Raw genomic sequence first — 12,033 nt, 5'->3', positions numbered from 1 at the left:
AGTCCGCGCTTGTGCCACACCTCTAACTATGTTGCTGTCGACGGGACGTTAAATTACATTTTCTTTCCTTCTGTTCCTGCCTCCGGTCCTTTCATTCTCCCTTTTCCTTCGACCTTGGTTCTGATGGCAGCACACGGCTGTCATGCGTCTGTTGATGCTGAAATAAGTTGTGTACACTGAAGTGACAAAAGTAATGAGATATTTCCTAATATCGTGGTCGGACTTCCTTTTACTCGGCGTGGTGTAGCAACTCGACGTGACACGGACTCAATAAGTCGTTGGAAGTCCCATGCAGAAATATGGGGCCTTTCTGCCTCTAAAGCCGTCCATAATTGTTAAAATGTTGCCTGTGCAGGACGTTGTGCACGAGCTGACCTCTCGATTATGTCCCATAAATGTTCGATTCATATGGGGCAACCTGGTGGGCCAAATCATGTCCAGATTGTTCTTCGAACCAGTCGGAAACATTTGTGTCCCGGTGACATGACATCGTTGTTTGTGAACATGAAGTCCATGAATGGTTGCAAAGGAAGATAACCATTCCCGTCAATGATCTGTTCAGTTGGACTGCAGGAACTGGTCCATTCCAAGTAACACAGCTCACACAATTATGGAGCAATCACCAGAATGCACAGTGCCTTGTTATAACTTGTGTCTTCACTACACTCGAAGCCTACCATCAGCTCGTACTAACTGAAGTTGGGATTCATCCAACCACGCTACGGTTTTCAAGTCGTTCGGGGTCCAACTGATATGGTCACAAGCCCATCGTGCAGGTGGTAAAGGCGTTGTCGTCATTCGTCTGCTGCTATAGCACATTAAAGCGAAATTTCGCCGTACTGGCCTAACGGATACGTTCTTCGTACATCCCACATTGATTTCTGCGGTTATTTTACTTAGTGTTACTTGTCTGTTAGCACTGACAACTCTACACATGCGGCGCTGCTGTCGGTCGTTAAGCGAAAGCCGTCGGTCTCTGCCTTATCCGTGGTGAGAGGTAATGCGCGAAATTTGGTGTTCTCGTCACACTCTTGACACTATGGGTTTCGGAATTCTGAATTCCCTAACGACTTTCGAAATGGAATGTCCCATGCGTTTAGCTCCAACTACCATTCCGCGACCAAAGTCTATTAATTACCGTCGTGCGGCCATAGTTACGTTGAAAACGTTTTCACATGAATCACCTGCGTAGAAATGACAGCTCCGCGAACGCACAACCCTTTTATACCTTCTGCACGCGATACTACCACCGGCTGTTCAAAATATTCCGGAACTTTGTCCACAAAATTCTTACTTATTGTGCATGGTCTCCTTCGAAATGCTCTCCCCCACAATTGGTACACCGCTCCCAACGCCACTTTAGGAAGCAGTTCTGGTACGGCTCTTGTTATATCGCGCGAAGTGCCGTCTGGTAATTTTCTTTTGTCTCGTCTATCGTTGCAAATATTCGTCCTTCCAACGAGGTTTCCAACTTTGGAAATAAAAAAAGAAGCTACACAGGGGCCAGATTTGGAGAGTATGGAGGATGAAGCAGCACAGTGATTTCGTTTTTTGTGTAACAGTCACGTACCAACAGGGATGAATGTGCGGGTGCGTTGTCGTGATGCAGGAGCCATGAATTGCCTCGCCACATTCCAGGCCGTTTCCTTCTCACATTTTCTCACAGGCGTTCATAGTACCATCGATTAACAGTTTGTCCCTGTGGCACGAATACATGATTAACTAATCCTTCAAAGTGAGAGAAAACTATCAGCATGTCTTTGACATTTGACATAACCTGACTAGCATTTTTTGGTCTTGGAGAACCTTTCCCGACCCATTGTGGAGACTGAACCTTGGTCTCAATATCATAACCCATGTCTCAACACCAGTTATGGTTCTCTTAAGGAACATCTCGTTTTCATTTGCGTGTTCCAGAAGTTCTTCACAGGCTGCGAGGCGAAGGTCTTTCTGGTATTGACTCATGAGCCGCGGGACGATTGTGGCGGCAACACGATGCGTTGCAAGATGCAGTGCCATGGTTTCATGACATGATCCAAGTGAAGTGTTACATTCTTCTGTAATCTCTCGGACAATCTGTCTTCGATTGGCAGCACAGTTTCGTTGTCGTTACTGACATGAGCACCGTTGGTGGACGTCGAAGGGCACCCTGAACAAAGGACATGTTTAGCTCCCGTAAGGCCATTTTTAAACCATCCGTAACACCGACTGCAGCATAAACACTCGTCACCGTAGGCTTCCTGCATCACCTAGTGAGTCTCTGTTTAAGTTTTCTTGAGTTTCACTCAAAATTTTAATGCAGACGCGTTGCTTCTCTAACTCTGCAATCTCGAAATTCCCAGACAGTGCAACACAACGTCCTACTCAATACAGCACTGAACAATAACTAATAGACATTCAACAATGAAACTTCCGGCAGCTACACATTAATCACAGGCATGTGCAGGGATGCCAACCGCATTTAGCTCTAACACACCATTGGCGCGAAATTACGATTGTTCCGGAATTTTTTGATTTGACCTCGTAAGTTCGTATCGCCATAGTATGACATTTGTCACCTCAGTGTATTTGTCTTGTTAAAGAAAGTTTTGTTAAGTTTAGACCTCAAGAAAATGCAGAAACTAATCTTGGTGAGCAACTTATAGTTAGAAACTGTAACCGGGTTGCAAGTAGTGCACTTGCGTATGCACAGTACAACATATGTGTCAGAGAATTCCCAACCACTTCTAAGCCTTGCATTGTGTGGAGCGTTTGTACATCATAATTTGATAAATTTTAATTGTATTTGAGGCCTTCGCGCCACACTTACACGGCTGCGCGCATTATCTGTAAACGAGTAATGGAACAAAACGCCTTCTGATTGCAGATTTGGTCGGCGCCGAGGTGATATGGAGTCCAAGTGTCACTTTTCCGCCGTGGACAGCTGAAAACCGTAAGTACCACAATGTTGCTACGCAAGCATTTCACTTAGTTGCTATAACCGTGCAGGAGCCGATCCTGCGGACAATTTTTTAGGCTGAAAGAACGTGAATGCGTCATAATCTACATATACAGGCTCTTTTAGAGATACTGCGCTGTAATTATCCCAGGCAAACAGGAATGCAATGCACATTTCCCGTTTCTCAAAAGATTAATTATAACTTTTTAGCAAGTTTCTGTGTACCTCTATGAGGATGTTTACATGGCTTCCGCGCAATTACCATGCCTCAAAAGTACAGCAAGGGTAAGCAAAACTCCTTCAGTACGTCCTACTGAATCTGGCACTCAACAATATCAATGAAACATTAATTTCTATTTCGACAGAGTCATAATCCCTTTACATGAGTTCACATCTAGTACTCCAGTAATACCACATAGGATAATAATTCCAAATTTCCCAGTTTGTGAGTCAATGTGTGGCACGTCTTCTTCATACAGGCGTTAAGGATCTATGGATGATTTTACAAACTGGAGAACCCCTATACAAATCATTTGATCTCAGGATATCATGGTAAAAATTCGATCACAGTATATATGTTTATGTATGTGTGACTGACTGGGTCCTTCGGTCCGCGGCGGCGATCTAAATACTGGCGGCTGAGAGGACGTTGGCGGTACGTTTCTTGTGAGTCTGTCGTTGGCCTATCTCCTGATAGGCTCGCATGCTCCAGTGCCTACTATCGAACTTCTCGCAACCTCTTTGCCGCCTGGTGTGTTGGCGACAGCTTACACCAGCACATTTAGGTATTACAAATCTGAACAGAGTTTGTATATAGATACTACATTCATTTATTAACAACTTTTTAATGCAGTCAGTATAACAACTGACACATTGTCTAATAGCTTAGCGCACATTGAGAAATTATCTGATCTAGTATATATCGCCATGGCAAATTGAAGGTATAGTGATTGTATGGAACGACAAGAATTTATTCAGTAGCTATCAGACATTAAGCAAATTCAAAAACTATTAATTGTATTCTCTATCACCATGACTGATTTTGAGCTGAAACAGTTCATATTCAGACAGCTGCAGTACATGTATGAACAGAAGATTACATCATAGTCTGTTTCTCCATATGTTCTTCTATCGACATGCTGATCACAATGAAAGTCGATTTTAACCAACGAAAATTAGAAATGAAAATGAAACCTATGGTCTTCAAATTATTTGTGAATATCGCTGAATAGCATTGAGCAATGACAAAATATGCTGGGTTCTGAAGATTTGAAATTAAAATAAAATTCAAAATTTTTCACATTCCTTTGATCAACATGAGCCTAATTTTCATATCTGATTTTCATTCCTGACAACAGTATTTCACAGTAGGAAGCCATAGAACTAAAAGTTACTGTAAAGGATTTGTGATGCTAGCCCATGTTCATGAATATAATGCAGTCATGTTAACATATAAAACAGGAATAAGTGTTCCTCTGTGTAACGGAAATGTCCAGTCTACTTCTGTCTTTCATTATGGTTCGATTATCTGAAAAATATTTTTGATTTGCAAACATATGTAAGGTCTGTTATATGAAGATGTAAACATCCGTTCCCGAATTTGCGTAAATACTGCGTTACTCCCATTGGTATTTTGCATCAAAGAAGACTCCAAGATCAATGTTATACGAACCAGATTTCTTCTACTGTTTCCTGGATCACTAAACGCACAATTTGTGTTACTCACGCTGAAGAACCCTCTGAGCAGTTGTAGGATGATGCTTCTCCTGTGGCCTTGTGCGGGAAACGACATGAAATTTTACTGTGGTGTATTGTATTCCGAGTACGGAGACTTGTCAGCCTGTTATTTTGCCATTACTTCACTTTCCCGGATGTGACGACGTTGTTGCTGTAGTAATTGCCACCTGCACGCTCCGACTGTCCTAAGTACCCCCTTTCGGTAAGAACGTGAAACGCTTTCTTTTTAACACTGACATTCCAAATGCCTCAGTGGAATCATCTTGTTAACGACTTACATCATTCCACAAAGCTGCTTACATTTCGCACAAAATTTAAAATAACCTTCCCTTCCAATCTTCAAGAGAAAATGACCATGTATTTTAAAATATCTGAATAACTTCCTATTACGGGCGAGTTTAATGTCAGGTAATCGTGACTGATGGTGGGCACAGTGTCTAACACACATCTGATGTTTAAAAAGGATGATCCAATCTACTTAGATGAGTCAAATATACATAGTTCATTCACAAACACCTTGTGGGAAATAGCTTAATAGAAATGTAATTTCGCGCCATTTATCAAACTCTTTTAGTTCTTAACACACCAGTGACCAGATGTACTTTTCTAGAACTAACTACGTCCGATACATTCTTACAATCAGTAAATAAAGTAAAATTACGTAGACATAATAACGCTCTGACGCTAAACTGTCTTAGAGCAATTTGATCTCAATTGTGGCGATAGTAACAATTGCATAATGCGTAAGGAAAAGATTTCTGCTCTTCTAAGGAGCTGGTCACATCCCGATTATACCATAAAACACGATGGACGGTAAAAGTAAACAAAAGCTAAGCTGAATCAAATTCTCTGACAATTTATCTTTTTATGCGAAAACTCTTAAGTAATACAAAAGTCATTAACATTCTACATCTTTATTCTCTGCAGCCCTCTACAGATAGAGGGCTCCAAATTGTAGCATGTGACATAACTATGTTAGTGCGTGAGAAACAGCGTACTGTAATCGAGTTTCGAATTCGTGGAGATCGTCTACACAGGGAGCAGCCTCTCTTTCAGCATGACAATACCAGACCACCCACGGGCGCTACGATATCTGCAACAGTCCGACTCCTTGAGTTCACTGTCATCGATCTTCCTCCCATCTTGGACCCATCCGATTGTCAACTGTTTCCAACACTTAAAAAAACACCGTCGATGACTTCAGCGGTGCAAGCGGAGGTGAGTTTGTGGCGCCGTCAACAAAGTCGAACATTTTACAGTGACGGTGTTAACAAACTGCTCTCTCTTATTAGAAGAAATACTTTCGTCGCTAGGGTGTGTATGTAGACATGAAGAATAAAAATGTAGAATGTTAATCAAGTTTGTTTTATTTAAAAAGATTTCACAATTTTCACATAAAAAATTCGGAGGCATTACTTTACAACACGACCTAGTACTAACGTATGCCATCGAACTGACCGTCGCTGGCTTTGCAGTCAATAGGTGTTTTGCCAGAATCAACATCAACGTAAGACACTGCTGGCCATTGAATCTATAATACCGAGAAGGATTTGTGCATACACAGTGTAGTAAGTAGAATAAATTATGATTTGGGATACACATGGTGTGAAATTTAGTACGCAGATCTGGAGCAGAAACAATGGCTCTAACTGAGCCGGGTATTGAGTCGAGCTGAGCTTGGATGACGTATACGGGTCATTCTATGGTGCTTCACCTCTGTGGCAGGGTTCGCCAATTCTAGTGCCAGGCGAGTAGTTGCGTGCCAGTCTCTTGCCAGCCCATGACGAGATGTTTCCAGTGGGTGACGCACCTGGAATAGTTTCTGGCAAGGACAAACATCTAACGCCTTCTGTATCAAGGAATGTCTAGACAGCACAGGCAACACGTTCTCTGACGTTATCTTGTTGAAATATAACCTCACGGAGACCTCCAGTATAGGGCACGGTCATCGATCTTAACACTTCAGAAATGTGGAGGCTGCTGTCTGAATTAGCGTCTATGCGTATCAAAAGTGATCGTGTTGTGCACCCAATGCCACCCCATACCATCGCGCCAGGTGATGGGCCTGTATGATGATGACAAATGCACTCTGGCAATGTTTGTTCCTCTCGGAACCACCGAATGTGGATACGTCTATCGTGATGTTGTACGCAGAACCAGGTCTCGTCTGAAAAGACTACGTACTGCCATTCATTCCTGTGTGCAGTGTTGCTTTGGTCGTACATTGTCGTCGCGGCTGTCTCGCACTATCACGTCAAAACAAGCGGCGACAATAGACGCTATGCTATCAGTGGGTAGTGATTCACTCGTCAGTCTCCAAGTGAATATTAGTCTGGCTGAAAATAAGCCCATTTCCTGACTCAGGATGTGGCATGTGGCTGTACGATCCCTCATGGCTGATCAAACAGTATGTCTGTCCTCTTGAGCACCCATCGCATAGGGCCGTTGGATCCTGTATGGCGTTAAATACGACCCTCCTAAACCTATCAACTCCATATTCGCATTATAGTTGTAAGATTCCTCCAACGCGAGAAAATGTACCGCAGAACGATAAACTACAGTCTACACAGGCCAAGATATTGCTGCTGTCGAATTCCAACACTTCCTGATAGACTTCTTACACGAGGAAAACCCAATCTTCTCACGAACATCCAACATTCAAATTCGATTTCCGTATAGAAACCAGATGCGTAATATTTCCCTACACACGGGAGTAAATGGCATTACTCCCATCTACTTTGCGTGATTACTCTGATATTGTAATCATTTGCACATATAAGCATGTAGTACATTTCGTACCAATTTGAAGACTGTTTCATGCCGCCTTAATGGTGCTGTCATTCTAATGGCAACCGCGTATAAATGATGAAGGAACATGAATCATATGCAGTTACATTTGTAGCATTCTACTTCTCAAGTTTCAGGCTGACATCTAGATTACACAAACGACTGCAAAACTTAAACTCGAAAAATTTTAAGCGGAAAAAAGGTAGCAGACGAATTATTAAAGATTGCTTTCCCAGCAACACACACTATTTTGTGACCGGGAAGGTCACTTACAGTAGAGTGGCAGACGCCGCTCGTAATACATAGCGGCTGCAGGCGCTGCCCAGCGGGTGCGCACGATTCTGTCCGCCAGATACCGCGCGACCACTATCGGCGTTGGAGGGAAACGTGCTATTCCGTTGTCAACTTTGATACCACATTAAGGAACCAGAGAGGGCGAGCAGATTTCCCTGGTGGATCTCCCTGCACACGGTTCGCATACAAGTACACAATTATGAATCCATTGCCGAACAACCACGTCACAGACATGATTGATGGGCGATAACTGAGGCTAACGTGCAGGCCAGTGGGACAGTGATAGTCATCGTTTTCAAAAGCCTTCGATATACAGAATACATATTGCAGCAACGGCTTGAAAGTGGTTGTTGTTATCCGAGGCGTTTGTCATTTCTAAACTGTAAAAGTCGAATCAGTGGTATATGCGCAGTGTATGGCATATAGGTCCACACTCGATGCAGCGCTTTTACATCGAGGGAACTATGTGGACAAGGATGTACTGCTATTGAGCAGAAGTGGAAGATGTGGAGTTATGTGATGTTATCTTCCCCTACTGTGATCATACTGCGTATGTTCAGTGAGCTCTCTTCTCTCTCCTGGTTTAACATACAAGCATCACTGTCGCAGCAGCATGTCGAGTACAAATCAAAATTTCACGGTATGACAAAACCGTTTCTTGGTAAACGATTAAACTGGCCCCTTCAAACTCACGAGCTGATATGGCTCCCTTTAAAGTCAACGAGCCATCCCTGTGTCTGTGTTCATTTTCTCCCTCTTTTCTTTACAGCCTAAGCTTGGCATAATACTGAACTTCTCGTCGCATAGCAGAAGGCGCTACTGTATCTACATGTACGCCATCTCTCTGCAGTTTTAATCAGTAATTCCTGGTCCATTGTCTACACGTATTACGAATTCGAAGTCATTATGCCATTTTTTCTGTGTGATGTATTTTTCTCAGGAGTCAGCATGAAACAATTTTCAGTATTTTTGTTGTTATCTGTTTGGTTTGTTGTACGAGGTGCATTCAAGTTCTAAGGCCTCCGATTTTTTTTCTCTGGACTGGAAAGAGATAGAAACATACGCATTGTTTTAAAATGAGGCCGCGTTCATTGTCAACACGTCCCAGAGATGGCAGCACCGTACGGCAGATGGAATTTTACCGCCAGCGGCGAGAATGAGAACTGTTTTAAATACTTAAAATGGCGACGTTTTCCTTACTTCAACAGCGTGTAATCATTCGTTTTCTGAATTTGCGTGGTGTGAAAACAACTGAAATCCATCGACAGTTGAAGGAGACATTTGGTGATGGAGTTATGGATGTGTCGAAAGTGCGTTTGTGGGTGCGACAGTTTAATGAAGGCAGAACATCATGTGACAACAAACCGAAACAACCTCGGGCTCGCACAAGCCGGTCTGACGACATGATCGAGAAAGTGGAGAGAATTGTTTTGGGGGATCGCCGAATGACTGTTGAACAGATCGCCTCCAGAGTTGGCATTTCTGTGGGTTCTGTGCACACAAATGGCTGCCCGTGTGGCATGTTGCCAAGCAATGTTGACGCGCAACAACAGCATGAATGGGACTTTCTTTTCGTCGGTTGTGACAATGGATGAGACGTGGATGCCATTTTTCAATCCAGAAACAAAGCGCCAGTCAGCTCAATGGAAGCACACAGATTCACCGCCACCAAAAAAATTTCGGAAACCGCCAGTGCTGAAAAAATGATGGTGTACATGTTCTGCGACAGCGGGGGCGTAATCCTTACCCATTGCGTTTCAAAGGGCATTACGGTAACAGGTGCATCCTACGAAAATGTTTTGAAGAACAAATTCCTTCCTGCACTGCAACAAAAACGTCCGGGAAGGGCTGTGCGTGTGCTATTTCACCAAGACAACGCACCCGCACATCGAGCTAACGTTACGCAACAGTTTCTTCGTGATAACAACTTTGAAGTGATTCCTCATGCTCCCTACTCACCTGACCTGGCTCCTAGTGACTTTTGGCTTATTCCAACAATGAAAGACACTCTCCGTTGCCGCACATTCACCAGCCGTGCTGCTATTGCCTCAGCGATTTTCCAGTGGTCAAAACAGACTCTTAAAGAAGCCTTCGTCGCTGCCAAGGAATCATGACGTCAGCGTTGTGAAAAATGTGTACGTCTGCAGGGCGATTACGTCGAGAAGTAACGCCAGTTTCATCGATTTCGGGTGAATAGTTAATTAGAAAAAAAATCGGAGGCCTTAGAACTTGAATGCACCTCGTATGACGACGGGAAGGATGACACAGAATATCACGAAAAACTGAGAGAAGAAGAGAACGAAGTTCCTGGTCACGAAGGTACTCCGGGGGAAGGTAGTGCAATCAGTATGTCCCTATGTAGTTCCTTACGCGAGCACATTACTTAATGAATGCATGATCGAGAAGCTTTCCTCAAAATGCCGGAACACCGAAAAAAGGAGAAGATAAAAAGGAGAAGATAAAAATCTTACACTCCGCAAATCATACCAGCATGTATGTCTCATAATCGTACTAATTAAACTTTTAGCTTTTGGAAAAGTGTTAATCAATAAATGAAAATGCCTCACGATTGTAACGGGATAGTACCTGTTATGGATTCCGGTAGTGTAGCTGTACGGAGCACATAATTAATGAGACGAGAAAATTCGTACACATTGCAGACACAAAAGATGTAATAGGTATAATTATAGACAAATCCGTGACAGTTCATAATTTATGGTATCCTTCATTTTTTATAAGACTAAGTGAAACTGGCTGCCCAGTAATGCTATAGAATTAATACAGATACGGATACGTGACGCTGTTAAGGCCCACATCAACAATTACCAACAGCTCTGTTTGGAGTCCCGAATTCTGGGACGTTAACTTAGACCCACTTCTGGATAGATTACAAAACAGTTAGAAATTGTAGCATGTGCTAATGACCTGTAACTTTTAGTGCACACCAATAGTCGAGATACGCTACACAATAATTGTGAAAACTCTTTGGAATACCGCATGAGTGGTGAACGTAGGTGCCATACATGGTAGCATCAGAAAAATCGGCAAATATGTTACTTGAAGAAAAACTTATTAGGGATCCATAGAATAAAATAAATCAAGAAGTAATTTTAAGGGATACGGTCATCAGGTATTTCGCTGTGTACCTGGACAACAGTTAGACATTCAGCGTCCACACATGATACGTAGCAAGGTAAGGGTGTTGCATAATGAATACAATTACTAATATGGGTCAAAGGAGGTTTCGCCTGTCCCGGAACGTAATTAGACGATACCACGAGTCTATATTAATTGCAACTGTGGGATATGGTGCCAGTGTTTCGGTTCACATTTTGCGACTGGTGCGACCATCCCCAGCAGTGAGAAAAGTAAAACAAGGAATCCTGCTACAATGCTGTGGAGCCTTCAGCACCACACCTACAGATGTCCTAACTGTATTAACGGTCGTATTTCCCTTGGACATACAAATGTGAAAAAATGGCTGCCGTATATTGGCTGAAGAAAAAACTATATGAAAAAATACATGAAGTTCTTGGGAAACTAGAACAAATGTGTTAATGATAAATAATAATTTAATATTTGCAGTATGGCAGCAGAGATAGAATTCTTCTGCCAGGAAAGAGAACGTTTCACTTTCTTCCTGAAGTAAAGGAAAGGCTTTAGATAACACATTTTGAGGGAACAACGGGTTTTGTTCACTACCTTCGCAGGCATGGACCATATCCTACATAACTGAAAAAACTGGTAACAGGGCAACGATCAGCTGTGACTGGTGATATCTTCACACCAGATCATTTATTATGGGAATGTTCCCTATTTGAAGTTATAGCAGGACTGCTAGGCTGGCTTTAACAGGTAGAAATCCTTACGACATATTTAGAGTTAAAGAGGACTTCGATAACTTAAATATTGTAGCTGATGGAGCCTCAGGAAAAGCAAAGCGCAACTGTAGCCAATAGACACCACAGCAGAGACGAGCAAGGCTTGTAGTCGACCCTTGGGAAAGGAAACGTAGTCTGATAGCTCTACGGTCGCTTTGTCCAGTAACGGAAGAGTGCATGAAGATGGCCATAAGCACATCTGAGAAGAATGACTAAAATCAGAGAAACATACATGATGCTCGCTGGTTCGTCGTCATGCTTTCTGGAGGCAGCAAAATATTCCTGTACCGGACAGGCGTGCCGATATAGTGCGCAACGTAATGAGGAACTACACAAATTCCGACAGTAGTAAAGTGTGTGTGTGTGTGTGTGTGTGTGTGTGTGTGTGTATGTGTG

The 12,033-nt window shown here is 42.8% G+C and overlaps 1 protein-coding gene across 4 annotated transcripts in view; it reads left to right on the top strand.

The window, feature by feature from the left end:
• Positions 1-12,033, top strand: part of LOC126183886 (galactosylgalactosylxylosylprotein 3-beta-glucuronosyltransferase P) — a 1,353,843-nt gene that overhangs the window by 949,699 nt on the left and 392,111 nt on the right. For all 4 annotated transcript variants that reach the window (XM_049926196.1, XM_049926195.1, XM_049926194.1 and 1 more), the window contains one exon: positions 2,867-2,932. The gene's annotated coding sequence lies outside the window, so the exon portion shown is untranslated. The remainder of the gene's footprint in view (positions 1-2,866; positions 2,933-12,033) is intronic.

This window comes from Schistocerca cancellata, chromosome 4 (genome assembly GCF_023864275.1).
Source record: "Schistocerca cancellata isolate TAMUIC-IGC-003103 chromosome 4, iqSchCanc2.1, whole genome shotgun sequence".
Lineage (NCBI taxonomy): Eukaryota > Metazoa > Arthropoda > Insecta > Orthoptera > Acrididae > Schistocerca > Schistocerca cancellata.
The sequence above is the reverse complement of the archived record's forward strand: the minus strand, read 5'-3'. Positions and strand labels throughout refer to the sequence as shown.